This window comes from Strigops habroptila, chromosome 3 (assembly GCF_004027225.2).
Source record: "Strigops habroptila isolate Jane chromosome 3, bStrHab1.2.pri, whole genome shotgun sequence".
NCBI classification, from domain to species: Eukaryota; Metazoa; Chordata; class Aves; order Psittaciformes; family Psittacidae; genus Strigops; species Strigops habroptila.
In genome coordinates this window covers 42,107,914-42,132,621 of record NC_044279.2, presented here as the reverse complement: position 1 = coordinate 42,132,621, position 24,708 = coordinate 42,107,914, and the positions used below count along the sequence as shown (strand labels likewise).

The following is a 24,708-nucleotide window of genomic DNA, read 5'->3' as shown; positions in this document are numbered from 1 at the left end:
ACTTATCTTTGGTAGCTGTCTGATTCATGAGACCCACATTACATTGTACAGTTGCATAAGTTGCTCTTTGAAGAAGTTATTTGACCTACACAAAGATGGGCACTGGGAAAGACAGGGTAGAAAATATTCCCTGATTATAAGATAGAACAGTGACAGGAGTTTTTTTTAATCCAGGTAAACCATCCCTTTTTCTGTCCCCCTGTTTCCTTGCTTTACTGATGTTATAGAAACTGAATCTTGGTAACTGAATTATTTTGCCTCCTAATTTTCAATAAATAAGCACTACTTGTTAGTTACTTGTGCATTTAGAGGTATAAAAGCTGGCTCTGAATCCAAGTCTGCATCTGTAAGAGTTTAACAACGTGCTGATGCTTATGGAAACCCAGCATGTGCCCCGCGTTGATTTCTTCCTTCAAGAAAGATCTGTCACAGTTTGTTTTCTTTCTTTGGTACTATTGGCAACCATCAAGACACAGGATGTTTAAATCTTTATTCCTCTTGACTTCATGAGGATACGTAAGATGACACTCCATTGCCCCAAACCCATGATTGCACTATAAATTTCTCTGAAATGTTTTTACTCTACTTAATGCTGGGGAATACTAGAATGTGACAAGTTGTTCCTGTAAAGCCCGTTATGTAAACCCAAGATTTCTGTGAACTCTTGCTCTTGTCAGTCCTGGTGTATATGTTGTGAAATGCCTCTGGCACTTCAAATGAGTCTTGATTACTTGAGAATATTGATGACTCCGTTAGGCTATTTACCTTCTTAATCCTGAATATTTCTGGGTGAAGTCCCAGTTTAGTAATGCTGTGGCTCTAGAAGTTGCATATAAGAACCTTTCTTAAATTCTTGTGTTAAGATGGAAGTAATTTGCCTGCTTTAGGCTCAGTGTGGCATGTGGGTTTTCTATAATTATCTTAATTTATGAATATAAAACTTACAGTTACATCTACGTCAGTTCAGTGACTGAGTTTTATCAGTTGGTGGAACTTGACTCCTTGAAAACACAATGCTTAGGAAAAAAAGTTATTAACTACTCCAGTGAATATTGTGAAAAATCATCGGTCTCTTGGAGGAAAATTGCCTACTTCCCTGAAACGCTTTAGTCGTACAACAATAATAATGTTGCCAATTTAGAAGAGGATGCTGAAAGAAGGGAAGTTGCTGCTTACAAGATTATGCTGGTACACAAAGGGTGAGTAGCAGACTGTTGGTGGCCTACTGGAATAAGTAGGGAAAGGTAATTTGTCTGTCCCATCTGCTTTATGGGGGTGGAGGGGATGAGACCAGCACTTAATTTGTAAAATTACAGCTTCAGATTGGCACAACGTCTAAACTAAAAAATATTATTAGGCAGCAGGTTACTGGCTAAGTGGACTGGTCCATAATGCGAAGAGAATCCTCTCCCTAGCCAGCAAGGCATGCATTTCTGCAGTTGAGCCAGTAGTTCTGGCTACTTTGCTGTCTTGTATTTAAATGTGTATTCTGAGGCCTGTTTAACCTGAGGCTTTTGACTTGTTATCAGGTTTGTCCCTTTGGCTCTGTCACAGCTAATGTCCACAAAAGCAGGAATCAAAGGGAAGTGCTGCATCTCACTGAATGAGGGAGTGCAAAATGTCAGATTGGACTGGTTGTGGTAAAGGCTGTAGGAGTTGCCATGTGATCTATAGCTCACTGAAAAACTTGTGCAGAAGATGCTGTAGTTATAAGTAACTGTAGAGAAGAAAAGCTACGTTTTTGCAACAGAAATGCATGTTCTTTATCTGCAACTATCAAGAGGTTATAGGTAAGGGCAAACTCAAAATGGTTTTGATTGATTGTGTAGTTTTCAAACTATTTGGAGGTGCCTGGCTTTGTGATCTCTTCCAATTCAAGAACTTTCAGTTCCTAGCCCAAAGAGTGGTAGTGTATTTTTAAAACAGGCTGTTGTATTGAATATGGTGTTAAGTGGATATATTTTTCTCCCTTCCCACTTCAAGTGTAAGCTACATTTATGGTTAATAATTCTTAACATTGAGTGGCTTTTCTTTGCAGTTATTAGGAGGAGATGTTTCCATGCCATGTAGTCTGTTGAGCTTAAGGGATGCCATGAGAGTCAGGGTTGAATAGGCAGGTGTGCTCTAGAACCTTCAGGTGGTGATGTAATTCACCTGTAGTATCTGCATGTTATCACTAGGTCTCCATACTATTTTTACTAGAGTTTTGGCAGCCTTGATTAACAAACAGTACAGGTGCTTCGCTGGTTGACATATTCTTCAGCCATAAATAGTTAAACTTTTGGCTTTAATTATGTCACTGAATCTTTGATACAGTAAACTTCTAGAGCGTTCTTTTTGAGCTTGGGAATTCAAACAAATATGTCAGCAGTAACTTTTTTTTAGGAGGATGTTCAAATTGGCAAGCTTTAGTTTTGCCCTCTCTAACTTATGTTTGTGTTGGGTTTGACCTGCGATTTCAATATACATACCACATAGAATGAAATAATTGTGAATTTTACTGTGTTGCCATAATTCTTTTCTATATTATGCCAGTACCTGTAATTCTCTGTACTTCCACTAAGTGTTATAAACCAGTAATGCTTCCCCCCACCCTAGCCCCCCGAGTTCTTTCTGTGGGGAAGGAGAAGAATGGATGTTCTGCACTTGCAAATCAGAAAATGTATGTTGTACATGCTACTGAATTTGATGACAGAGATGTCTTTGAATGTGTGAAGCCAAAATGCTTAGCCACCATTACTGGGTATGGAATTATTGAATTTGTAGTTTCATCCAGCACCTCAGCTAAAACTGCTGGAAGCAGATGTTAAATTCTCCACTAATAGCTGAATCTCAGTACTAGAGTTTAGTGCAGCTTCTGCCTCAGCTGATGAAGTTCCAGTATACTTGCTTTGATGAATTTAAATTATATTTTGTGCATTACTGGCAGAAGCAGATCCTTCAGCTTGTAACCAACCATGATACGTACTCAGGGATAGCCAGATCGTTCTGACCTTCTGCAAGTTAGTCCCTTAAAATGGAAATTATTAATTTTGCAGGTGGAAATGGCAGCCAAGCAACAGTGAATTCCAGGAGACAAATGCTGAGGCAAAGTCATAACTTTGTTCCTGTGTTCAACAGCCAAATGACAGTTGATTGCAGTATTTGCCACTTGATTTTAATCTGTGATTTAAAGATATTTTCCATAAAGCCATCAGGTATTTGTATGAGGACACTGCTTAATATCCAAAGTTTGTTGTTTTAGGGATTTTTTTAATCTGAATAATCCTCCCCTAAAACAACTACCTCTTTCTATCCCCCAGCCTTCACTTCTGTGGCTGCTGTTTCAGGGAGTTATTGTTAATTTGCATTTAATCAGCTCTTGCAGGTTGAATGGCGGAAAACTAGGATAGTTTGATAACTTTGTGTGCATGTTTTCCTATGCATGCAGCAGTGACTTTGATAACCTGCAGCCTGAAAGGTTGGTGTGGAACTGCTGAACTAAAAGGGCCATTAAAAGTAGAAGTCAGAAATTACATGCTTATAAATGATTACTCCATGAATCCATGCTCCCCTGTGGCTCAGTATAAATGTCCTTGCCTAGATGAAGGCTTGCTGTTCCATCCTTGGTTTAGTTTTGGAAATTCAAGACACAAACTGGGTGAAATTGTGTTACTACTATTAACTAGTGTTTTGTGCTTTTCCCAGGGGACTATGTCATCTAACTGATGCAGAAATTTTCAGTCTTGTGTGAGAGATTGTTGTGTCTTTTATGTTTTGATGGAGGCTTGCAACTAGCACTACTTCAGGTTTTGTTTTTGACCAAAATCTGACTTGTATGCAAAAGCAGAGCTGGGAATATATGCAGGCAAACTACCAAACAGTTCTGCTGACATATTCCCAAGGGTCCTGCATAAACTGGAAGGAAAACCATGCAGCCTCCTTAAGCTGCAATCGTGGTAGCCGTGTTCAAACCTTGTCTTTAAAGAAATAAGGCTCTTGTACCCTAGGGCTACAAAAAACCTAATACAGTGTCATACATATGCAGAATGGTTTGGATTCTTTCCCAGTAGCTAGGTCAGACTAGGAATTCTTTTTGGTGGGAAGTGGTCTTTTGGAGGACCATTAAGAAGGTGAAAGACAAAGTAGAACTGTGGTTTGCTTAAAATTATAAAATTAAAAAAAAAAAGGTGTTACTGGGCCTCACAGGCAGGAAGCTGCCATTGCATGGCTTTCACAACCTCTCTGATTCAGCTCTCCAGGAGTACAGTCAAGTGTGAACGAGACACTACTTCTGTTATGAGGTGGGCTGCATTTAAAGTATATGAAGTACCTGGCTGTTGAGTGCCTAGTGGAAAGCTGTGCTAGTTCTACCACTGAAATATCTGAAAGATACTTGCTTAGCCTTTGAGTACTTTTAGGTGAAATAAAAATGGGAATGGGAGGGCTGTCTTCTACTTTAAAGACTCTTTTTTTAGAAAAAACTGATTTATGTGGCTTTTGATTTATAGGGTGTAAGGAATTCGAATTTCCTCAGGTCCTTGGCCATGAAAGGCAAGTAAATATATAGAGACTGGGTACTTAATGCAGTTGAGTACCAATCGTCTGTTTTCTGCTATATTCTGGTTGGCCTTTTTGGTTTGATCCCTGCCCTCCAAAGGTTACCCGAAGGAGTAAGATGATCTTTGCACTGCTCTTCTTTTAACTATGTACATTTAACGGACAGGCAATTTTAGAATGCTGCTTGGTATTCTTTTGACCTTGCTAGCTTGTGGTGTGGTCTTTCCTGCTTTGGTCAGTCCAAGCAAGGAGTTGCTCTCCAGTCTAAATGCAAGCTGCAGTCTGTTGAGGAGGGATACGTCTGCTTAGCCTATTCCTGGACCTTGTTTCTTTGGCGGGTAGGTAGGCTGTGTTATTATCTTCCAATCTACTGCTGAGTTGTCTGGACAGAAGTTGTGCTCATTTGAAGTCATCTTGGTTCCTGAAATGCAAAAGGTACGAAGCAGAGAAACAGAACAGTTTTAATGTGAAGAAAGTTACAAGTTTTGTTACAGCAAAGTATTCTTTATTCCACAAAGCAGCAATGTAAAATGCGGTTCTTAACTTCAGTGCTGTGTAAGTTATCGAATATTTAATACATAACCTTACATTACCTTTCTAGAGTTTGCAGCAGTCTGTGCCTTAGATCGGCTTTAGATTTTTTTTTTTTTTTTTTTTTTTTTTTTTTAAGTGACAAATGTGCAAATAAGCAAGAGAAGAGGTGGGGGGCACTGGATTGATGAAAAATGAGTTTGAACAGAAGGTTTTCTTTAATGAAGTTATAGTTTAGATGGTCTGCCGTGAATAATCGTTCTTAAAATTGGATGCAGAAATTGAGATGCCCAGGATAGTTCTCAAGCAGTATTGTTTTGTGGAGTTCAGGACTTTTGGTGGTGTGCTAACTAATGCTCATCTCTTTTATTTATTGTCTTCTTGGAGACTCTCCTCTTTTTTTGCTACAGTCATGCAGGTATTTTGGCTGCTGAAGCAGATACCTTTTCCAGAAAACGTGACTCGCTCCACAGATGTAGGTATAGATTCTTCGGAAGATCCTGGTCTATGTCTGGAGCTCCTAGGTGTTACAGTAATAGAGGGAGTTAAGAGGTAACTGCTGTGTTCCCATGATATGCCTGACGTACAGACCCAGCAGAAATTCCTAATGAAACAGTGGCTTCACTTAGGCTAAGCTCTGTGCAAACCTCTGAAGATGTCCTTCCTGCTCTACAGTGTAGCATAGTGGAAGACGCATATGAAGTTTGGGGAGGAAGAATAAAATCAAATATGTAAAATTACATTAGCTTGCATTTCAATATCAGCTTCTTGTTGAAGGAAGATGAATTTTTGTCTTACTCTGTAACACCTCTGTGAGAGGTGGTGTACTTCATTTGTATCTGTACCTGTGAATTGAGGGGCACTATAGTAATACTGGGGGGGTAAAAAAAGTCCTCTGTTCCTGTACTGTTCGGTTTTCGTTTTGTCATGGTTTTTTTTCCTTACCTGATGAGTTTAATTAGAAAAGTTGAGTGGTAACAGTTATTCAGAATTTCTTTAGGGTTTTACATGATCTTTTAAACATGTTGGGTTTTTTGTTTTGTTTCTTTGAAAACTGGAACACTGTCACATACGTGAATTGTCTGGTCCTGTAAACTGTTTTTCTTATAACAGTGTATGCACGTATTTAATGCAATAGCTATTAAAAAAATAAATGTGATCTTGCTGTTCAGAGGGTTTATTTGTCATGTGACAAAGCAGAGGATCTTTCAGCAGTCTGTTTCATTGGGATTTTAAATTTTTCATTTACCCTAAGGTAATAAAACAGTACATTTGATTACCCTCAAGCAGCTGTGATGCTATGTTAAGATCCCTCATGATAAGAAGAAAAATCTGAATATTGGGTCCCTAAAAGGTACCCAAAAGGTGCTAAAATTATTACTCTCTGTCACTTGATGACAAGGAAGGAATGGGTTAAACAATGTATTTTGGTATTTTAAATATTATACAGATTTTTTTTTTTAAGTAGATGGGCTGTAACTCTTGCTTCAAGCTCATTTTAATGTCAGCAAATTTTATCTTGCTTTAACCGTAGTTCTGAAGTTGTGATGTTCTGAACATGCTTAGACTGAAAGCATCCAATAAAAACAAAGTAGCTCGCAGTAATGGAAAAAATGAGTCCGTACAAGTTGAGAACAGAACTTAGCTAAAAGGCAAACAGTAATCCTTAAAACAGAAGCTAAGTTTAAGCACTTCAGGGTTGAAGATCAGTCTATTCTGCTGGTTTTCCAGTTACGCAGGTGCTTCAGTCATAGTGTTCATATGTCATTCTTCCTAAAATTTCCCAGTTTTGCCACAGATTTCATGCTTTGATATTCTAGGGGTGGTCATTTATTACCATATGTCATGAACCATAGGCCAATGTAAGTGCAGTCACCTGCGTTAAGGTACAATGTAACTGCTGGAGCTCATGCTTCACGCTTTAGAATGTCACCAGAAGAGTAAGGATGGTGCTAGTTTGCTCATCTTCTGCTGGTTGTGCCAATAGGTGCATACTTCTTTGGAGAAATGAGCTTACTGGTCACATGAAGGCCATCAACTGTTCAACTTCTCTGGTTCTGTGTCTACTTGCCATAGTTCAGAGATGTAGACTAAACGAATCTCAAATCAAAGAACTAAGCCATTTCCTTATGAGCAAGACAAATCATGTATTGCAGTTCCACATTTAACCTTCATTTAGACATCATATCTTCAGTTCAAGACCTTAAGTACAGCCTAATTTTAAATATTAAACATTAATAGGGAAAATTGCTGTAATTAGGGACTCATTACTTCATAGTTACGAGTGAGGCTAGTTCACAGATGTCTCCTATTAAGAATGGTATTAATCAAATTAACAGTAAGGTGCTTCTTTCCTTGGATTCTTGTCTAATTCAAGCTGCTCTAACTGTACCTTTGTCTGGACTAAAACTAACTAGAATATTCTGCTTAAACTACCTAGTCATGTTCTGCGATGTTATAGTCTGAATTGCTAGACACATAGCAGGTACCTACCAGAACAATACCCGGAGCTTATGTTGTAACACATGTTGCAACTGGGCAGATGTTTATTTTATAGACACATCTTTTTTTACCTCAGTGATCCCTAAACATGCTTATAACGTGAGAGGAACTAGCTCCTGGTTTTATGACATCCAAATGAGCTCCAAATTACAGAAAACTGTCTTTGTCACCTGGTTTCCCAAGAGGAAGTGAAAATTAACCAGACCGTTCTCTTGAGCTTCTTAATCACTTTTTTCAAGGTGGTAATTCTCAGTTTTACGCTCCTTTTACCTTCTCATATCCAAACTCTCATGTTGGCTTCTGCATGAATGATGTCTCTCTTAAGTAGTAGGTGGCTTAAGGCACAAGCATGCATAGACTTCTTCCCTAGGTAACATTAGCTTTCCAAATAAGAATGGGGAAGTTCTGAAGCAAGGGCTTTGGGTTACCTGTGTAGGCATTGGCCACAGTTGAGTCAATCAGCATTTTCTAGTCTCATTGATAGACTCTACAATCATTTGAATGCAGTGATTTTAAAACATCAGGAAAATAAATACAATTCATCTTTGTCATTTTTTTGTTGTCCTATTTGTGATAAAATTTGGTTCACGTTACACTTCTTAACCAAATATTATAAATCATTCTTCTAAGACCATTATTAATCCATGTCTGACATCTGCATCTGAAAACCTCAAATATCAATGCTTGCCTAAGAAACAATGGTTAATTTATCTACAAGTCTTTGTAGGATTCTGCTGTAGTCAGTAATAAGCACAGGCTCAGGAACTGGATGTTGCTTCTACACCTGAGAACACTTAAACTCCTGTAAATGCCTTGCCTTTAGTAGAATTATCCATAAAGCTTGCCCAGCTGGGGCCAGCTCTATAGCCCTTTCTTGGTGTATGCGGGAGCATCTTTTTTCAATGCTTACATTTAAAATCACATATTCTGGGTTCTCCAGAACTGTAGCTATAACTTTAATACAGCTTTCCAAGTTGCAAAGGCATTGTTTTCCCTATCTCTAGAAAAATAAACAACTCCTTTCTAAGCACACAGTTTTCATCTGCTTTAACTAAATAAATTGCTTAGCAAAAGGAACTGTCTATGGTAATACCTGAACCTGTTTTACTGCAGACAGTGTCAAAGTACTTTTTTCTCACTGCTGGATAATTATATGCTTTGCTTTTGGAATAGCGTGGTTAGATGCAAACATCTACAACAGCAAGGTGGTGCGAGTGTCTTCTGTTTCACCGCTGGTTTTGCCTGACATCTTCATGTGGGGAACTGAATTTGGCACAACTCAGCTCTTTACTCTACTTGAAAATGACCTTATCTATTCCAAAGTGTGCTGCTTCTGGTCTCCCTGATGTCCTGTTGCTTTTCATTAGGGCTGAGAGAACTGACTCTCATAACCACCCTAAAACAAAGCCTTTTCTTCTGAAACTCAAATCTACATGGATTTTAATGCAGATACGCATGCTATTTTACTGATGAATATATGTCGTGGTCATATGTCAGTATTTTTCTTGGACTAAATCCAAAACACAGCACTGTACCAGCTACTAGGAAGAAACTATATGCTGTCCCAGCTGAAACTAGGACAGTATATAAATGGCTTTAAACTGAAAGAGGGTAGATTTAGATTAGATATTAGGAAGAAATTCTTTACTGTGAGGGTGGTGAGGCACTGGCACAGGTTGCCCAGAAGAAGCTGTGGCTGCCCCATCCCTGGTAGTGTTCAAGGCCAGGCTGAATGGGGCTTTGAGCATCTGGTCTAGTGCAAGTGTCCCTATCCATGGCAGGAGTGTTGGAACTAGATGATCTTTAAGGTCCTTTCCAACCCAAACTATCCTATGATAATCAACAATATAGCGTTGTATGAAGATACAAAGAACAATTGCAGCTGCAGTGTTACTGGAAGCTTCTTGGCCAGAAAATGACTGAGTTGGATTTGGATTCAACTAGTCTGGATCTGAACTTTTCTTCGCTTTGACCTCAGAAATTGATGATTTTGTTCTGCAGTATCATCTTCTTTCACAACTGTTCTCCATAGTTGTGAGATGCAGCTGTGTGATAAGGATGAGCACTGCCTCAGCATGTGATCAAGGTCAGCTGTTTGTAGGTTTTGAAAGAAGATTGTTTGTTATTCTTTGTGACCTTACAAGGCTTAAGACTTCTAAATTGTCACTCATTATACTAAGAAGGGTGTATGCTTTTGTTTTGCCCTGATCTGAATTTCCATTATTTTGCTAAGCGATCATAAGGACTGCTGAGCTGAATTTTGTTGATAATCAGTCACCCTCTCCTCTCACAGTTCCTAGCCAGCAGGAGGGGAGTAAAGGAGGGGCAAGATAGGAACTGATTCTAAAATTTTAAGCGAATGACTGCTAGTGACTGCATAAGAAGGTCCAGAGTGATGGTGCAGCATCAGCTGTTAATCTGTGTGGAACCCAGCACCTTGTACATGGCAGCTTGGGGTATTTTAAGTACAAAGTACTTGGCTATTTTAGCAACCTGTTCTGTCTGAGACATCAGTTACTTTCATGGGAAAAAAGTAATCTGTAGCCCAGACTAATCTGGAAAGGCAAAATCTCACCTGCCGTCTTGTTTCCCTCTCCCCCTTGCTTGCTAGTACATTGCAGAGGACTTTGAAGTGCTCATGGCACTCCTATGTCTGCAGCATGCTATGGTTGTGCAGTGTTTTTTGCCTAACCTAATTTAGCCTAACAAGAGTAAGTTCTCAGCAGAGCGGTAGGTATTTTCTGTGCCATTCCTAAGGCCAGCAGTGTATTGGTGTTGCATATTTAGTGCAGGACTGTTAGAGAGTAACTGTTGGATTCTAGAAGAATCTCAGCGCTGAATACAGTCCTTCCAAATGAAAGCTCACCATCCCAGATGGCACAGAGGCAATCTCTGGGATGCTCATAAGAATTGATTGAGTACATTTCTTTAGACATTTCTTCTATGTGGCTTTTTAAGTCTAAGGCCACATAAAACATCCTTTTAGCAAAACTGATACCCTGCAGAGCAGAAATATAGTTGTAGCTACTATAAAGTTATCTAAAGTAGCTTAGTATAATGATACTTCTTTATAAACTAAGTGTGCATTTACTTTAGATAGTTAGGGATGTAGATACTCTGAACTACAGTGCTGTCATTATTATAGTCTAAATGCCTATTTAAGCACAGTACTTATTCATTGACAGCTCCTGTATATTCCCATGCTTGTTCACTCTTGTGTAGAGAAGTTTAATTTGTCCACTTGGCAAGTAATGTTGTTGGAGTGCAGTAACTTCTAAAGTATTGGTAGAAGAGGTAATTGAGCAGTTCATTAAATTCCTACTTAGGACAACCCAATGATAAGATCTTGAGAACTGAAGTCTTAACTCTCTTCTGTGGATAAAATGACATAAATCTAAATGCTTTACAACTCCCTAAGAGATCTTTTTAATTCAGGGTAGTGATAGCCAAGTGAATTCCAAACTTGACTAGAGATGGCTCTGATTCCCAGCGTGGTACATAGGTTTCAGAGGTGGTTAGGGTTAGGGACAAAGTTAAGAGCAGACCAAAGGCTCATCTTGCACACAAATGTAGTTGTCATCTCTCCTCTTTGTGTATTTATACTAAGGTCATGTACGTACTTAATTTCTGTAATAAAATTCATTATGGATCCTGTTGGACTACACACTGCTTTTTTACTTTTTTTTTTTTAACTGGTTTAATTGCCTATACTATTTGTCATATAAATCTTAGTGACTGTGAGATTTAAGACTATCTTAAATATCACACTTTTTTTTATTTGTTATATGAGGCAAAACTGAGACGTAACTTTCGTAGAGATCTGGCCCAGAAAATTTTCTCTAGGTTCATTTTTCTGTCTTTGTTGGTCCAGAATGTTTCCTGATAATTAGATTTTGATGTTGAACTTTTGTAGTAGATTTTGTAAGTATGAAACCCTGCTTATATGGTTAAGGCCTCTTTAGTTATGAGCAAAATCTTCTAAATCCATTGGAGTGTGGCTGGAAACTAAGTGAAACATCTGGATTTACTGATATTTGAGACTTTTGCCGGTAACTCACACCTTAACTGAAATAGAAGAGGCATCTTCAGGAGCTCTGTATGTATATATTTATATAGTTTAATAGGAAAATTGTCTGTTAACAGAAAGTTCTGTTCTGACTCTCAGTGGTAGCCATAATTTTATATTAAGTAACTGTGAAAGATCCCCCTGCTGAGGTGTATTAAACAAATATCTTATGAGAAGAGAAAGCAGTAGATTTGTTTTATCATTTCTAAAGCTTAACGCATAAAAGACCGTAGTGCCATCCATGAATATTAAATCTGTAGGTGAAGTATTACTTGGTCAAACATGTGCACGCATCCCACCTGCCGTATGGATTTAGAGCTTGAAGAATTTGTTCTTTGGATGCCCAAACTACTGTTTCCCCAGAAAGAAGCCAGAATTCTGAGTCTTGCTGCTTTTATGCTCTATCCCGAATCTTGGGGACTGTGTCTCTAAATAAACTTTTTGTTTTATCAGCCCACCCCATTCTGAATCTGTTTATTTGCACTGAGGAGAAAATGCCAGGTGTTCTTTTAGTGCTTGGAAGTCTGTCCTTAAAGTTGTCAGTGAGCAGAGAGTTGTTTGCGTTTGACAGTTATGGCCACTGTGTTCTGGTTATGGATACAAATACAAATGAGATTCATACTTAGAAGATCCATCCTTCTGTAAGAGGTTTTGCTTTTTCAAATTTGAACCCTGGCTTTTAACTGTTGCTTCACCTAAAAATGCCAGTTAATGATAACATAAACTGTGAACATTGAAGTAAGTAGGACATAATCTTCCTCTTTTCCTCAGGAAATTAAAAAAAAAAGAAAAATCAGAGCAAACATAGGGGGTGTGAAACTTAAAAAGAATTGTTGAAGTTGACTTTAGTTTTTGGATGCAGGAGTTGTTGTCTGTAGGGGTGCCATAGTGATATGATGGCTGGTTGGTCATTACAGTGAGTGCTGCGTGTGCCGATAGTTAACATAATTCTCCAGTGTGCTTGCAGGAAGAACTCAGATGCTTTTGCAGACAATATAATGAAAATTAATCAGAAAGCCTTGTATTTTTTTGGAGGATATATGAAGTTGATCTCGCTACGTGTCATTTTACAGATTCTTTGATGTGAGTGGTTGGAATAGTAGCTAATAGATTGGTGCCATTGTCATTCTGTTTGTAAGCAGTTTGGTTGTGGCAGAGGGAACACCAAAGCAAGTGTTAAAGAGGAATAGCATAATCTGTATGCAATGGAGGAAGCATGAAGATTTTGAGTATTTAATGGATAGAATTGTTGGTGACTGATACTAATTACTATTCGTTGTTACTGCACATGGTTTCACTGAACATAACTTACTCCTATGATAGTTAGGATAGCAACAATCTAAAATTTCAGAAAGAAATTTTTAGGTGGAAAATTCTGCATTGAAAATACCAACTTCCAGCATCATGCTACATGGGCCTGTGTCATACTGGCAGTTGGTAACCAGTGCACACATATTGAGGAAGTAGGGATGCTTTCAAAAATTGCTGAGTATCATTTTTAGTTTTAGTACAGGGGTTAGGTTTATGTTAGATGGGGTATATTCTCTTGAGGTGCAAGGAGGCAGCTTGATCTGTCAGCAGCTGGAGTTTGTTGGAAAGAACTGTTCAGCTTGTATTAAACTACAGACACATTTTTTGTTCTTCCTTTGAATCAATAGAATATATGTGTTGATTGAAGAACTGTATTCTAGTCCCAGTTTTAAAGCAGGTACGTATGGCCTAGTTAATGGAACAGATAAGGTGGTCTGGTTTACAGAGTACTGTGAGGCTTGGATACCTGTTTGAAAAGGAAAGCCAGTGTTGACCAAACTGTACGTTGTGTTGGCAAAATTGGGTTCTCCTAAAGCATTGATCAGTGTTGGAAATTAATTCCTAAAAAGGTATTAATTAACTTTTTAATAAATGCAAATAGTAAGTGAAGGTAGGATATAAAAAGAATGGCAGAGTTTTCTAGTAATTTTGATACTGTGTTCGAGGTGTTGCTTACCCACATTTAAGTGCTTGATTCCTTCTAAAAAATAAGTCCTAGAGCTGGGAAGATACTGTTGTCATGCTGGCACATTCCTCTGACCGAGGCTTTTTGTATTCCTGTATTTGTCTGACTGTAAAGTCTGCATGTATTTCTTTCTTGCCACTTCTTTGACCCTGACAATGTTTTCCTGCTGCCTTCTCAAAAGCTCCCCTGCCCTTCTGAAGTGGAAGCCCTGTGGTCCTCTTTATTTTGCACCCCCTCCTGTTCAAGAATGGTGCTTTCTACAGTTCTCCCTGTCCTTTCTCTGTAGACTGTGTATTGCCATCTCCTTATAAGCCCTTGCTTGTTAGAGTTATTCTTGTTGGAATCTAGGCTACAAATAATCTTTCCATGCAGCAAGTTGCTGCCTCTGATAAATGCATGCTGCAGCCAGCGGCTGGCAGGGAGATTCATTTGCTGTCATATCCTTGAATTGTGAATTAGGCTTTTCTGGTACTTTTCATTTCTACCAAAATCAGGGATGTTGTGTTTATGAATGCCGCCTGCAGTTTTGAAATCATTCTGGTCTAATACTATGTAAAGAAATGTATTCAGTTGAAAGTTAAGCTGTAGATTCTTCTGGAAGGCTTCTTACATGAAACTCAGTTAAGGCAAAAGTAATACTGTATCTGTAAGATTTAATTCTGAAGTGTCTTTTAAAAATGTACTGTAAATGTTCATATTAAATATATAAACTAAAAAGACTGCGTGGATCTGATTTATGTAAGCATTTTCCATGGGAATCCCAGTGCCTTATATGGTCAACTTGCTTTGTAGTGTTTCAGTGAAACGAAGGCAGCCATCCAAAAACCAAAGAAAAAAAAAACAGCCCAGCTGGCTTTAGCTCTGTCTATAATACCCTCTTTCTTGGCCTCCTTCAGTAGCACAGTAGCTAATTATTAAAACTAAAAATGTGGCAAGAGCCTGTGCAGCTAGTAGAAGAAATTCCTTTTGTGGCAGTGACTGTATACCAAAGATTTAATGCTAATTTAATAAATAGTAGCATATAGATAATACAGCTTTGTTGCATGATGCACTTTTGCCATCAGATAAGCTGTTGTGCCTTTTCCCAAGCTTGCCATAAACTGGTGGTAATTCCTGTAGCTGTTACAAACGAAGTTTAGTTGACAGAATCCAGCATGCTTTCCCCCCCTCCCCCCGCTTGAATAGATGCTAACAGTTTAAATAAGTGCCTGTTGAGGCTTGCATATTAGGGGATTGCTTCAGAGAGATCTGGTTCAGGTTCCTCTGGAAAGAGCATCTGAGTATGGCAGCACCAGTCATTGAAAATTACTATGTTTGCGGTGAGGTAAGCTGCCCTGTATTTACTCTGAAGTATTAGGATGCACATAAGCTGGACTGTAATTCTCCTTGTGGTAACTTATATACCTATGCTTTAAAAAACCCTCCCAAATGAGAGGCTAGACTGTTAAACTTAGTCATATCTCTTTATTCAGATATGCAGAATCCTGTTTTACAAGAAGTATGATAAATTGAGAACGCAAGAATGTTGGTACTTTTATTTGGAATACTAATTAAAAACACAACATATTTTCTATTGCAGAAAAGAAAGAAACAGAGCACTTTGTCACTTACCTGCTGTGATGAGTGTAGTATGCAGAAAAAAGCTATAGTGTTCATTTGACTTGTAGTTAAGGGATTGTGTTTATTTTCTGTATCTGGACTGCCTGAGGCCTTTAGGACTCCTTCAGTTAATCATATAGCTCCGGTGCTTGATTTGTGTGGAAAGGAAAGGCCAGTCTACTGAGCTCAGTAATAAGTCATCTCTGCTTTTGCTGATATGGGGCATTCCAATCAGCTTTCAGAAAAGCAGCTTTTGTTTCTGTATGTCTTTTTGTTTCAGCTCTTACTTTAGCTTCATGTAATGACTTCAACTCCTTGTACTAGCAGAAAGGGTGAACAGCTGATTCCTATTCAGTTTCTTGCTATTATTTGTGATTTTGTAGTTTTTTATTGTACAGTCATCAAAGTAATTTTGTTCTAGGCTGAAGGATTCTGGCCTCTTGAGTTCATGTTTTTCTGGAAGATAGTCCATACAGTTGATTAAAAAAGGATCTCTACAAAGTTTGTTCTCTTACTCTTTTCAGCTAAAAGCTGTAAAGGATTTTTTTTTTATACTTAATCAGATTGTGAGAAGCAAAGAGAAAGTGTTCTTAGATGGATCCGTGTGTTTAATACCCTAGCATTTTGGAGGTTGCTAGGATTTTTCAGAAGAACTCCTTTTCCAAACATTTTCAAATTCGCCAGAAGACGAGCGCTTCAGAGAAAAGCTGATATCCAACAGAATTTACCAAGACCTAAAGAAAAACTGCAGCAGTCTGCAGTGATACATCTGAGTTAATTTTGCATATGCTAATTCGGAGCATGAAAGCAGTGCAGATGTCAGGTTGCTGTGGACTTCTAAAATTCATTTAGAGATATGCTAGTGCTATCTGTGCTGTGACCTCTTTGCCTTCACTAGCACAGAGGAGGAAGCTGTAAAATGCAAAAATAGAGTAGGGTTGTGGGAGTGAGTCAGAAGAGTGGAGGCAAAAGCAAGCTGTCAGATGTGGGCTGGCTGTCAGGATGAGACTGAGAGTTAGGAAAATTAAATGATGGTGTGGAAAAGGAAGGAGGAAGAAAGGAGATACTGGGAATACTGAAATAATGGAGCTCGGGTGTTGGTGTATGGAATATCAGGTAATTAATGTTGCCGGTGGAATCTGTACTTGGACTTAACGCATGTTGACCTTTTAATACTCTTACGTCATCATACCTAGACTGTGGGCCTGTAGAGAGGACTTGCTCTTGCGATAGTTCAGGACATCTGTTTTGTCAGTGGGGGAAAAGAAGAGGATGGTATATGGGTTAGGAGACTGCAGGGAAATCTGTAGAAACATTATGCGCTTGTGGCTGTAAGTGTAATGAAAGGAAGCTTTTCTTTAGACATATGAAATGGTGTATATCCTAAAACCTCGGTTCAAATTGCATGGTTAAATCAGGGAATATGGCTTATGATGAGCTTTTTTTCTGTTTACCATTTGTAAAATGATAACTCTTGTAGTGGAGGTTTCATGAAAATCTTGCTTATGTTCCTAAATGGTAGTAGGTGCTGACAGGTGGAAAAGCCCATGAGAAAATGAGTTCTGTTTGGAACAAGATTGGAGTAATACAGGCTGAGCACTTAACAGTGTAGAAAAATCCATAATTTTTAATAGCTGCACATTCTGAAAGCACTGATCGTCTATCATATAGATTGCATGAAGCAAGTTCCTTTGGCTACAAGGAAATAAAAATCATGTAGGATTGCACACAGGTCATATGTTTGTGGAGCCAGTTGCTTTGGCTTAGGCAGCATTAATTAGAGCATTTCCTAGTCCTGGAATATTTGGCTGTTCAGCCTTACTATTGCTTATATATAGGTGTGTGCATAAATGAATATTTAATGTAAAAGTAGAGTCCTTAGAGAAGCATAAAGCTTAAGCCAGTTTTGGCTAATTTAATAGTGTAAATTAAGTTGGCAGAACAGCTTTCCCCTCCAGGAATTCCTGTAGAGGTGTGCACTATAGAGGAGAAAAAGCAAGCTGAAGGCAGTGAAGGTAGTCTGCTGGCATGGCAGGGAGTGGGTTTCTCTGTTCTGTCTAACATGGAGGCAGTTTCTCAGTGTGCACTCAGAGGTATTTGGAGCAGAGCCCCACGCCAGACGGGTAGGTCTTTCATGAAAATAAATTGAGAAGCCGTTTTAAAAACAGTTTGCTTTGCAGGAGCTTTTGGTTTGAAGCATGAACAGTGGATGATTGAACAGTAGAGAAAGCCAGATGGGCCTTTGTCCATTTGTCTGAAATAAGGAAACTTGGAAATCTTCCCTGTTAAACCCTACCCCTGCCCTTGCCACTGCTCCGTCCCTGCCAGGGCCACTGAACGGTTATTTGCCAAAACTCGGCAGCACGTAGCCTTTCCCCATGCTCAGCCAGTGTGGGTGCTTTCTCCATATCATCAAATCTGTTTTGTTTTTTCTGTTTTTTCCTCCTGTTTAGCAGTCAGTAAAGTCAGTCACATTGCTATGGCTGACCTTGAAGCCAGTATGCTTTTCAACCAGGCTTTTATTTTTGTGCTCTTTGATAATAATCATCTTTAACTAGCAGTCTGATGTACAAGAATCAGACTTTAAAATATTTATGATTAATTTCATGATGACGTGCATACTGCTGCAGTCAGGTAAACAATAGATTTCTGGGTTCTTGTTATTTCTTTCAAGCTGACACAGTTCTGGTGAAGAGAAGGGCAACCTGTTTTCTGTCCTGGTGAAATTCAAAGATGTCAGCAGTCTCTTAGAAGTTAGAAGTCAACACAAATGAGTTACTACATAATGAGAAATGTAGGCTTTTACCCCTTTCTCCAGAATTCTTTGTGAGAAGGAAAGCCAGAAGTGGCTGCAGCTCCACGTGCGACTAAGGCAATACTGTACTTTGTGGCCTTGGAAGGGCGTGCTCTTTCTTGCTACAACCACATCGTTTTCTTTCCCTCCTGTTTTCTTATTTATTTATTTCAATGGGTGGGGAGGGAGAAAGGGTTGTTTCTGCCTTGCTGATGAGTTGAATTGGCTAATGGATAGTCTGACAAATGCTTCAGGGAGTGTGTGGTTGAGAAGGAGGAGGGAGACTGGGACCTCCCTGTTTGTCAACAGTGAGCTCCTGTAGTATCATGTCCTGAGTGATTAGTGTGTGTTAGCTCAAAATTGAGTTAGGGTTTGCTAGTTTTATAATACTACCTCCTGCAGGGAACAGAATATTGCTTGAAACTCATCTTGAAACACGGAAATGCAAATTATCCAATAGGAATGGTTTTTATGAGTGCTTTGAAACACTGTTGTCATCTGAATGCCAGAGATTCTAATGCAGAATATTCAGGTGAGGGTCTAATTATTATCAACAGGGATATTGTTTTCATGTAACTGCCTAAAATCAAGTGTAGCAGAGGAAGAAGATCCTCCAAGCTCAATTAGAATACATTATTAAAGAGTGTGGTTTTATCAGCATTTGACTACAAGAACTTTTACCAAAGGTGTCTTCTGCTAACTTCTTGGAAGTGGTATTATGTGCCACTGAAGGCAGTGAAAGAAATATGTCATTGTTTGACTCAGGTGAAAGCTTCCTGTAAAGTGACACTGTTGATGAAGTAGTGAGCATAAGCACTTATCCTTTTTTAAGAAAAATTTTGGGTTTCTGGCAAGTTTCTTCAGTGCCTTTTCTCCTTGAAACTTCCAAAATCTGGCGTGAAGGACTGAGAAGCTAGGGATTACTGCCACAGCATATGTAAAAATGTATGAATTCCTTGTGCTCTGGCAAAAGAGCAGATGAGTGCCGTGCTGATTTTTGCATGTATGCTCCTGATTACATTACTCATCTAGGTACAGTATTTTCCTGTTGCTTGCTTGCTTGGATAAAAGTGCACCATCAAGTTAGCGAGAAGTGGAAAATGTAGAGGTTACTAGACTACAGGTTTACCTTTGCACACAGAAGTAAGTGGTTTGTGAGGACCAAATGCTCTGTGAAGGATGAGGAAAATACAGCTGTGTCCTTGCTCTTTTTGTAAGCTCTTCTCTAGATGCTTGCAGAGAATTAGGGGATGGCAGGCGAGACCTCTTCATTGAGTGCCAAAACAATGGAGTTAGTCTTTGATAACTTGATGTGATGATTTATGGCCAAATCATGACTTGATGATTTATGGCCAGAAAAAAGAGAGAAACCTGTTTAACTCAGATTTGGGGAGACATAATTAGAGGTGTCCTCTGGTGAGGAAGCCTGTTCAGGTTCTTCCCCTAAGGTGTCTTTGCTAATAAGCTTTCATGAACATTTATGAACAGTGTGGACTCAACTTCCGTCCAGCAACGCTACAAGCCTCGCTGGACTCACATTGGTTCAAAACAGTGTTTGCTAGTGCCCTAGATTTTAGAAGTGTCTCTTAGCTGGGGTCCTTCAGTGTTGGTCAGGTCTGGCTCCATGGTGCTCTTAGTGAAGCTAAGCAAGCCTTTAAAGCGATATAACTGTGTTGGCATGATACTGCCTTCCTGCTAATAAGTCTAACAAACCTCAGATATCTTGATATCTGTCACATGGGCTTTTTTGGGTGTTTTATTTATTTATTTTATCCAGTATGACTGACAAGCTAACTCATTTAGGCATTTGTGTTAATACTTTGCAGTGCTGGTAGAGTGTTAACAGTCCTCTGCTGTTTCCCAGGTATTTCAAGATCTGTTTAGAAAATAAACATTGGCAAACTTGAAGCTGCCTTAAGTTCTTGAATAGTGGCTAGAGAGTTGCCTAAGCATACTTGTGATTTTTGTTACCAGGCTCTACAGAGTTAAATAGTGATCTTTGGGGTTTTAGTGTTTTTCTTCATTACTAGTAGACTAGAAGGTATATAGTCTTCATTACACAAGACAAAACTTTCTGCTTCTTTAAAAACACAAAGTGGAGGTATTTGTTGACACATTCTTTCCTATAATAATTGTATATCTACCCTATGTCATTGCTGGGGTTTGTTTTTTTTTTTCTATTATTAATATATTTAAGAAATGCTTTGGCATTCCTGCCACTGCGAGCTGTTTTTCATCGATGTTCATTATCTTTCCTTCCCAAATTTCTACTGTTACTTAGTGTATACCATTTATACCTGTTTTTTTAAATTCCAATTTTATATTGATTTTCATAGTTTTATTTGTTAAATATTTTCTAATTGCTGCCATTCCTTTGCTTTATCTCTGTGCTACTGTAACTTCTAATCAAATTGCTTTGTGGAATAATGGCTTCTGAGCTGTGTGATACCCGTTAAAGAACCAAACCAAAAACTTGAAAATTGGCCCTTTTAAAATGCCATGTATTGTGTATATATAGCGGTACATTCTGTTGCAGATGAGTCTATATAAGCTTAGATTATTTTAGTTGTTGGCTGGTATCTTCCTGTCCATTTTTCAATGTAATTGGGATGTAAGGGGCTCCTAGGAAGTTGTGATTACTTGCAGTTCCTTCGTTAGTCTCTCATAATGAGCTTCTAATGGGACAACTATACCAAAGTATTTCCTGTTTAGATAGACCAGAGGGAGTCCGGTGTCAAAGCTGGTGCTTCTGTCGTGCTCTTTAGGGAGAGAGAAAGTTCACAAAGTGGATGTTGTTTTTACACTTGTGGACGGAGATAAATTGTTAGGAGGTCTCTGTTGAGAAGCATTTGTGGCTGTTCTCCTGTGCTGGTGAAAAATTTGGATACAGTCAAAAGATAATTGTTGGAGGTGGGACTGGGAATGCTGCCAGGGCAGAGGAAGCACACACAAGTGAGCGCAGGGGTCTCTGCTTGGTTCCAGCCAGCAAGGGTTTGCTCAGCAAGTTCGAGATGTGGCTAGCCTATTGAAAATAGAGTGTTAAGTTACACTGTGGCAAAAATGCCTTTTTTAGAAGTTGCAAACCGTATCTATGTAGATGAACAGCTGCATAGCTCGTCTTTGTGAGAGTGAGAGTTTGATGTTGAATTCTTTTTCTCATTCTTTATACTCCACAGAGGCTTGTAGTGCATTTGATGATCATCTCTGTGTTTGTTTGTGGAAACAGTTTTGTTAACTATGCTAAAGCATGGCAATGTATTTCATGTGAGTTAATTTAGAACATAGTAAATTTAGTAATGGCACAGCATGAGTACACCCTTATTTAACTTCGAAGGGATTCCTGAAGTGCCTAATCTGACTTGAATTTTGACTTTAGGTGTATTCTGAGTTGATCTTGTCCTTGCAGAGGATTATTTGAATCTTGGTGACCTTTGTCTGTTGCAAGTACCTTGCCTTTTGGGGATGACAGTGACATTTCTTTTTGCAGATTAAATGAGAAAAAAAGGCTTTGTACAGGTTGTTCCAAGTGGTGCTGATGTGGAATATGACAATGTAAATGGAAATTACCTGACACTGGATTTTTTTAGCATTGTCTATACCTTATGTAATCCCCTGAGTAATTCCTTCAAACTTTTGGCAGATCAGAGAGCAAACCTGGTCCCAGTTTCTTTAGATTTTGTGCTGACTATATTTCTGAAGTCAGAAATGGATTGTTATCTTAAAATGTACTTATGTATGTACCACAGCCAGTCTTTTCTGAAAAGGAAAATTGGAGAGCTACGTTTTGTTTTTTCTGTTGAAAAATGAAGTCAAAATCTGTCTACATTACTGATGAGTGTAACACACTGCTGTCTTTAGGTGTTTAAAATGCTAACAGGATCATTCTGGAGGTTTATCAACACGTCCGTGCCGCCCTGCTTCTGAGTTAGGGCTGCCTTGAGCTGGTGTTCCTTCTGGTACACCTGGCACAGGTGTTTTCTGACACCTGAAGGATTGTGGGGATGGGAAGCTGCAGGTTTCTTACCTTGTTACTGCCTGAATAGACAAAATCTGTGTTAAAAAGTACAGTTTTAAGAAAGAGCAACTGTTTGATATTTACTGTAACAAATCTGGCTAATTTGCTTTTGGATCATTTCACTAAAACTCTGTTTAATTGGGGTTTTAGGCAGTCCTTGGTTCTCTGCTAAAATTTCAGTGAGGCTGTCAGAATACTCTGGTTTCATCCTGAACCTGCTGATTTGCAACCTCAGTCAGCTTCAAGACTTAGTAGCATTTTTGAAGAGCTGAAGATGCTTTCCAATTCATGCAGTCGATTCAGTGAATCATACGTTTGATCATACATCAAAAAACTTACTGGGATTTATATTAGAGAAGGAATGCTTTTCCCAGTCTAGGAACAGAAAACAGGAGTAGCAATATATTCCTTCCTTAAAAATGGAAAATTATGAGAAACAATTAGTTAAGTTTCCTGTTCATGTAATACTACCTTTGATTGGTTTTGTGTACAAAAAGCAGGTTTGATAAACTAATATATTTACCACATTTAAAATAATTTCATTAATGTTTATGCAATTCAAGTGCCACTTTGACTTCTAATTTAATTCTTGTTTCTATCCAAGTATGACATGATTGTATTAATTTTTTACATATACAGTGCAGATAAATGTAACTGATGTATCATTCATGTTTTACATGTACTTTTTATTTTGTTATATTGAATTATACAAATCAGTTATTTATTTACATAGGTTCTCCTACTTCGGAAGGAAAAAAGCCCTGAAAAATACCAGCCTTATCAGCTTACTAAAAATACACTTTTACTACTAATATATTGTATAATGATGAGGATAAAAAGGAGAAAACAACACGTGACAAGTGCTAATTGAATAAAGCATTTATAGGTGTGTATAAATGCTTCATTCATTTATAGTGAGTGTGTTACTGCCTTTTTGTACCTGTAGTCTTGGTTTCTTCTGTTAAAGGTGCTCTTTACTGTCAACAGTAATGTGCAGTAGGAAAGTGAGCACACAGAAAGTCTGTCTTGGTTAGTTTAGTACGCTCTATCAACGTGTACATTTTTCTCCCTCGATTGCGTGAAAGGTTATCATTGTTTTTATTAAATTCAGTGTTACTACTTTTATTCTACTCAGCTTTACCATTTCACTTGGCTAAAATTAGAAAGCAATGAAAACTTCCCTAGATCCTACTAAAGCAGAAGATTTAATGTCAGATCTGTGTAACCCATAAGAGTTCACAGGAAAGCGCTGATAGATGCGGTCAGTTTTGCTTTCTTCCAAGGCAGCGCGGTTTTCCTCTCTGGAGAGCTCGGAGCTGTATAGAGGTCATAGCAGCAGCAGAAAAATGGGCAACTTGGCACAAGTGGTTTAAATTTAATCCAGGATACATAAACGTGAACAACAAACCTGTCTGTGTGTGTAAACAGATTCTTCTAGTAAGTTTTCTTGATGCCTTTTTGTTTTGCTAGATGATTGATTTGGTTAAGAACATGTATTAGAGGGTATCAGTATGTTAGGTATTTTAAATTGAAAACCTGCTTTGGCACATGAACTTGTTTACTTGCCCATACGCTAAAAGCAGATTATGTTTACTCATGAAAAAGTTTAAGTATTTGAAATATGATTGGCATATTCCTAAATTTGACTGGGACAGAAATACATACACTATGTGTCACTGCCTTCTCCTTCTCAAATTTAATATTTACGCATTGGGTGACCATGAAAAATAATCACTATCTGCCAAAGTTACAGCACTAAATTCTTAATGAAAGCTTAGCTGCATAAGGGCACTGTATTTTAAGGTATGAAAATTGTTTACTCTTAAACCCCGTTTTTTTTCGATGAATAACTGCTTCCAGACCTGTCAGGAGGCAGAAGCGGAAGGTTGTATGTCTGTGTCATACTCACCATGGTGCCTGAGCCACAAATGTTGAAATTGCCTCAGAAAGCAAACTGAAGGCACAGGCCAGAAGAGTAAGAAAGCGATTTTTGAGATGAATGAGTCTGAAATTCAGTTCTGGATTTAACTCCCAAATTCATGAATCTGGTGCTGCTGGACAAATGGTGTAGGTTTCAACAATGTGTAGCTAAAATGAGAATCTGTTGTACATAATTTGTACGTACTACCTACCTAAACCTTCAGGGTTCAAGACAGCTGTGAATTTGTACTTTGTACTTACCATGCTCTCAGTCAGATCTTCATTTCTCCATTTCACCAAGTAAAGTCAAGCTCTTTCACCTGCAGTGTGGTTATAAAACATCCATTAGGGTCTAAAGAGTGGCAAGTCCCTATGAAATCTCTTTTATAACATATAGATTCTGTCAGTCTCAACAGCGATAGATTTTTAGTGTTTTTCATGAATTGTGCCCTTAATTAAATTTACAGGCTTAACTGTAAATTACAAACTAGCAAAGCTTAAGGGCATGTAATTAATTTAATAGTGCAATGTAACAGAAAAAAACAAAGCAGAATTGTATAGAAATTACATTATGCTCTTACTGAACATTTGAGCTAAACAATTATTGATTTTGTGTAACTCCTGGTTTTATCCACCTCTTGAAGCTGAAATAAAATCTAAGTGAACTTCTATTGATCTATACTTGTGCATATGACAAGGTGGTTACATGAAGGGGAAATAATAACTAGAGAAGTGTGAGTTCTGGA

At 38.4% G+C, this 24,708-nt stretch overlaps 1 protein-coding gene and 1 long non-coding RNA gene across 6 annotated transcripts in view; both read left to right on the top strand.

Annotated features, from left to right (window-relative positions):
- PPP1R12A (protein phosphatase 1 regulatory subunit 12A) overlaps nt 1-24,708 on the top strand; it is a 145,959-nt gene that overhangs the window by 15,836 nt on the left and 105,415 nt on the right. The window lies entirely within an intron of this gene.
- On the top strand, nt 545-3,731 carry LOC115605711. The gene is made up of 2 exons (XR_003990693.1): nt 545-2,743; nt 3,039-3,731. It is a non-coding gene; the product is annotated as an uncharacterized LOC115605711 (long non-coding RNA).